Below are 6,361 nucleotides of genomic sequence, written 5' to 3'. Positions count from 1 at the left end.
CAGATATATAAAACCCAGATTTCTTGGATAATTAAACTAATCAGTTTGTTTGTCAAATATGATTAGATTAGCAGAATTATCAGGGAAGATCTGTGAGACTTAATCCCTTCCCTTAGATTTCCTCCTCTATTCACAAAAGGAGGGGTTTTGGAAAAATCACTAAAAAAATAGCCTTCTTTTTCTAGAGTATTTTTATTCCAAATAAACCTGGTATCCCTCTGAATTATAAATGACTTTTTTATACCTTGTTATATCAGTCTAAGCATTGAGGAACTTGATAGGCAAAGTACCCCTTTCAAAGGTGACTAAGAATGAGGTGGTGAACCTATGGCACCCATGCTGCAGCTGGCTATTTGTTATTGAAAGCTCTGAAAGGCTTGCCATCACTGACTTACAATAAAAAGAGAAAACTGAGCTTCCTTCTGTGAAAATAATGTTCAGCTCACCAAGAATGTACACCAGGGCAAATAAATTGTGACATTCAGGGAGACTTTTCAAGCCTTTTTTGTCCTGTTTGTATTAAAAATAGTGGCTTACCTTTAAAAAACAACAACAGACTTCCCCCTGTGCCCAAGAAGGGGCAATCATTCTCCTAAAAACTGTATTGCCCTTAAGCCATAAGGGCTTTTCCTAGAGATGCAAAACCAGAACTGAGATAATGATCAATCAAACCCTAGCCCACTCCAGCAATCCCATAAATCTGGCCCCTTCTCTTTGTTAATAGGCCAGCCTGATCTTTTTCCTCAGAGCTTTCCTCCTTCAACTTCTCCTCAAGCTAAAGTCCTTTCCTCATTTTCTCTTATGTTCCAATCAAAGGCTTTGCCTGTAAATTCATGTTGCCCCTTCAGTTTTAGTTTCCATAGTCACTGAAGCAGGGACCAACGCTAGCCAGTGGCATTCTCTCATCAACTTGGGTTTTGGCACAGACCCTGGTGTATGTGTGTTTGTGAATGAGTGTGTGTGTCTGTATGTGGGTAGGTGCTTGCTTTACATTTTTGTATTCCATGCTTTTCAGAGGTAATTCAACTGAAAAGGAACTCAGTTATTGTAATGATAATTGCAGCTCAGGTCTTTGCCTACAGTTGTTCAAAGGTCATGTTTTTTTTAATCAATTATTTATTTCAATTACACCTTCAGTTTCTCACACTATAGAAACTATTCAATATTTACACACATGTGGCCTATTTATTTCACTTAAGAGTATGGCCTCAATATGCATCAATTTAGCTATAAATGTCTCTAGTTTCTCATTTTTTATGGCTGAGTAGTACTCCATTTTATAAAAGAACCACATCTTTTTATCCAGTTTCCAGTTAATGGGCACTTGGCCTGTTTCCAAGCTTTAGCTATTACAAATTGTGCCGCTATAAACATGGGTGCACATATATCTCTGTGGTATGATTCTTTTAATTCTTTGGGGAAGATATCCAGCAGTGGAATAGCTGGGTCAAATGGGACCTCTAGTCCTAGTTCTTTGAGGTATCTCCATACTTATTTCCACACTGGTTGCACCAGTCTGCACTCCCACCAACAATGGAGAAGGGTTCCTTTCTCCCCACACTCCCACAAGCATTTGTTATTGATTGATTTCTTGATAGCAGCCATTCTTTCTGGGGTGAGGTTGAATCCCAGGGTTGTTTTCATCTGCATCTCTCGAATGACCAGTGATGTTGAACATTTTTTCATATATTTATTTGCTGCTTTTACTTCTTTGTCTGAGAAATGTCTGTTCATTTCAGATGCCCATTTTTGAATTGGGTCTTTGAATTTGCGGGGGGGGGGGTGTCTGATTTTTTTCAGTTCTTTATATATTCTAGATAGTAGTCCTTTATCTGACGTACAGCTGCTAAAAAGTTTTTCCCACCTTGTAGGTTGTCTCTTAGCTCTGTTGGTGGTTTCTCTTGCAGTGCAGAAGCTTTTTAATAAGATGAGATCTCAGTTGTTGATTCTTTGTGCTATTTCCCATGCTACTGAGGTTTTGTTCATAAAGTCTTTTCCTATGCCAATATCTTCAAGAGCTCTACCTAACTTATCTTCCAACAAGTTAAGTGTTTCTGTCTTAATACTTAGATCTCTAATCCACTCTGATCTTAGTTTAGTGCATGGTGATTTGTATGGGTCTAGTTTTAATCTTGGCAGGTTGAAATCCAGTTTTTCCAACACCATTTGTTAAATAGGCTATCTTTCCTCCAATGAGGGTGGTTGGCTCCTTTGTCAAAGATGAGGTGGGAGTATGTCTGGAGTTGTTTCTGCATCTTCTAATCTATTCCACTGATCCTTGGGTCTGTTTCTTTGCCAGCACCAAGGCTTCCAAATTCATTCCTGGAAGCAAGTATTACTTTCATTCCAAAACCAGGGAAAGACCCAACCCAAAAAGAGAACTACAGGCTCATCTCCCTAATGAACATAGATGCAAAAATCCTCAACAATATACTGGCAAACAGAATACAGAGGGTCATCAAGAAGATCATACACCCTGACCAAGTTAGATTTATCCCAGGGATGCAAGGCTGGTTCCATATTCATAAATCAATAAATATAATACACTATATTAACAGAGTCAAGGACAAAAACCATATTATCACCTCAATAAATTCAGAAAAGGCATTTGACAAAATCCAACACCCATTCATGATAGAAATGCTACAGAAAATTGGAAAAGAAGGTCTTTATCTTAACCTGATTAAGGCTATCTATGAAAAACCAACAGCCAGTATCATACTAAATGGTCAAAACCTGAAAACTTTGACACTAAAATTATGAACAAGACAAGGATGGCCACTATCACCACTCCTGTTCATTATAATTCTGGAAACATTAGCCACAGCAATCAGAAATGAGAAAGAAATAAAAGGAATAAAGATAGGAAAGGAAGAAGTTAAACTATCATTATTTGCTGATGATATGATACTTTACATAGAAGACCCAAAAAACTCTGCCAAAAGGCTTCTAGACTTAATTGACAGATTCAGTAGAGTAGCTGGATACAAGGTCAACACTCAAAAAACAATAGCCTTCTTGTACACAAATAGCAGACTCACTGAGAGAGAAATTCTGGAAACAATTCCTTTTACAATAGGATCCAAAAAAATGAAATATCTAGGAATCAATCTCACAAAGGAAGCAAAAGACCTCTACACTGAAAACTACAACACTCTGAAAAATGAGGTTGAGGAGGATGTAAGAAAATGGAAAGACATCCCTTGCTCCTGGGTAGGAAGAACCAATATAGTGAAAATGGCCGTACTTCCAAAACTACTATATAGATTCAATGCAATGTCAACTGAAATTCCAACAATATACTTCACGGAACTAGAGAAAACAATCCAAAAATTCATTTGGAACCAGAAGAGACCTAGAATAGCAAAAGCAATTCTAGGCAACAGAGACATGGCTGAGGGTATCACAATACCCAACTTGAAACTATACTACAAAGCTACTGTAACAAAGGTCATGCTTTAAGCACTGGTGCACATCGATTCTGCCTCTAAGGCAAAATCTCCATCCAGTTTACTGCCTGAAGGACACCAATTACCTAGCACTCAATCTCTCTTGTTTGCATGGCTGCTGGTTTTCTGTCCCCTCTCAGTGCTCCCTCTAAGCCTCTGGGTCTCAGTTTTCAAGTTGGATTACTATGGTGGGAAGGAGCACTTGCGAATAGGTAGTTGAGACAAATGAATTCTCTTTTTCCTTGGCAGTATGATTTTATATTTCTTGCCTTATATTAGTGATATCAATGCAAGTCCTTCTGTCAGACACAGCCAAGGCTGCTGTTTAAGCACACACAATCATGGCCAGAGAGCCAAGATGGGTTCATCAGGTTAAACTATGACTATGTTTTTCTTTGTCTCCCCAGCTTGAAAGGGAGCCCTTTGCAGAACAGGGAGCTCATTATTTAGCACTTAGAAGTCCACTGACTTGTATATTTTTAATGATTAAGTGAATGAATAAATAAAGATAGGAATAAATGGTCTTTCATTTGAAAATTATGTGAATCCATAATATTCATATACATTGATGGCATTTCCTAGAATGTTTTGGGCTGAATTGTGTCTCCCAAGACACAACTGTTGAAGCCCTAACCATCAGTACCTCAGAATGTGATTGTATCTGGGGATAGGGCCTTTAATTGGATCACTAAGTTAAAAGAAGGCTGTAGGGTGGGTTCTAATCCAACATGGCTGATGTCCTTATGAGGAGAGGGGAGAACACACTCAGAGGCACCAGGGCTGCCCCAACAGAGGTGTGACTACGTGAGGACACAGTCAACATGGCTGAACGCAAACCAAGAGAGAAGGGTTAGGGGAAACCCACCCCACTGGCACCTTAATCTTGGACTTCCAGCCTCTAGAACTATGAGAAAGTGTTGCTGGTTATTCAAGGCACTCACTGTTATATTTTGCTCTGGCAGCCACACAAAATAACACACAATCTGTCAAGCCATTTATATGTGTTGTTCCATTTAATTCTTACCCTACCTCTGTGATACCACTGTTGTGTCATTTATGAGGAACCTGAGATTATAGAAGTTAATGATCTTGACCAAAGTCCCACAGAATATATTTGACAGAAGGGAATCAGAAAGCGGGTCATTTTAATTCAGTGAATGCTTTCCCAACTGCAAAGTGTCATATTTTTTTCTATTGTTGTGAGTGGAAAATATCTACAGAATCTTAAAGATTGAGTACATGTTGCAATAATAGTACTTTGGAACTGTGAGTCAATGAAAATATATAATTAAAATTAATTTCACCTCTTTACCTTTTTAACATTTTTTTTTTTTTTTTTGGTACCAGGGATTGAACTCAGGTCCTTGAGCTTGCAAGGCAGGCGAGGGAACCACTGGGCTAAATCCCCGGCCCACCTCTTTACCTTTTTATGGGGTTGGGGAATTTAAATTATGTATGAGGCTCTCGTTATTTTTCTATTGGGCAAAAGGGAAAAGATAGATACACTTGTGCTCAAATTGTTGTATGTTGTTAGGTAGAAAGCTGCGTAGCCACCTGCTCTAGGACCAGCAACTTGGGTTGTCAGGCACAAGCCTCTGAGTGTCACATGATACCTTATTCTTTTCTGGCTTTACTCGTTTATGTTAGATATTGTAGCATTTGTGGCATGGAAACACAGGCACATACCCTGAGGCAAATCCAGAATATTGCAAGTGTCCAGGAGGTTTTATAATGATTGTTTATAGTATATTGAAGTTAAATCAGTAAATTTGAAGATACTAAAGAAATCACAAGCAGATAATTTGAGAAATACTTCTCTATATCATATTTCAATGCCTTCTATATGGAATCTGATCACTTATCCAGGCGCTATCACCTAGTATGAGGATAACAGTGAGAACATGGTTCTAGAGAAAAATGGAGGTGCTCTGAGCACCTTGCCACATCCAATATTCTCCCCTAGAAAATGTGAATTATGTCCTGTTATCTAGACAAAGAAACCATGGAGTGGAAGGTATAAGAAAGTTTTTCTACACCAAGCCCCTGGCTAACAAGTGGTTTAACTAAGATTTTTTGCAAATATCATATACTTTTAATAGTACTGACAATTTTTCAGAAAACTATCGTATTTTTTGTATTGTAGTTTTTCTGTTACTGTTTATTAAAACAGTAAATACCCTTTGCCTTTTATAAAGGAGAGATTCTTGCCAAGTTTATATTTTTTCCTTGAATCTTTCTTTAAATCCTGCCCTATTAAAACAATTACAATAGTAACAACAACAATAACAATAAACTTTGCTATGGATCTGGCTTTGGTTTCTTCTGTGTTTTCTAATTTTTATTACAGCAATGAAGTCAGTTAACCTTGGAAGCAACATCCCTGTTCTTTGGAATTCTATCTTCTCTTTCTTATTCAGGCAGTGATACCATTATCCAGCCCAATCCTCAATCCCTGTCCTTTTAAGCAGATTATCATAACCAAACAAGTCCATTTCTAAAATATACATTAGGGTCCACTTCATGTCCAGTTATATTTCTTTTTTCCTTTTTGCTTTACAAATTGTAGTTATACTCAATGGCTACATTTATGTCTAGGCAGTGGTTTGAGTTTTTACTGAGCAACAGCTTAGACACATGACTGTAATATGCTACAATATGCTGTAATATGTAATATGTGTTAAAATATGTGAAAATGGTTGAATGTGTATATACATATGTGTATATATGTATGGTTCAAAATGGTTGACTGTATATATAGGTATAGATGTAAAAATTTCCATGATGCTGCTGTTGACACTTAACACGGAAAATCTTCTTGTGGATTTTAATCCCAGTGGCCAGGTCTATGGTACTGTACATATTGTACAGCTGATGACAGAAGTAACTGTTTAGTGAACGAATATTTGTTACAT

The sequence above is a fragment of the Heterocephalus glaber genome, unplaced genomic scaffold (assembly GCF_053883595.1).
Source record: "Heterocephalus glaber isolate CG9 unplaced genomic scaffold, H.glaber_assembly_v1.0 deba00001472, whole genome shotgun sequence".
In the NCBI taxonomy this organism is placed as follows: domain Eukaryota; kingdom Metazoa; phylum Chordata; class Mammalia; order Rodentia; family Bathyergidae; genus Heterocephalus; species Heterocephalus glaber.
The sequence above is the reverse complement of the archived record's forward strand: the minus strand, read 5'-3'. Positions refer to the sequence as shown.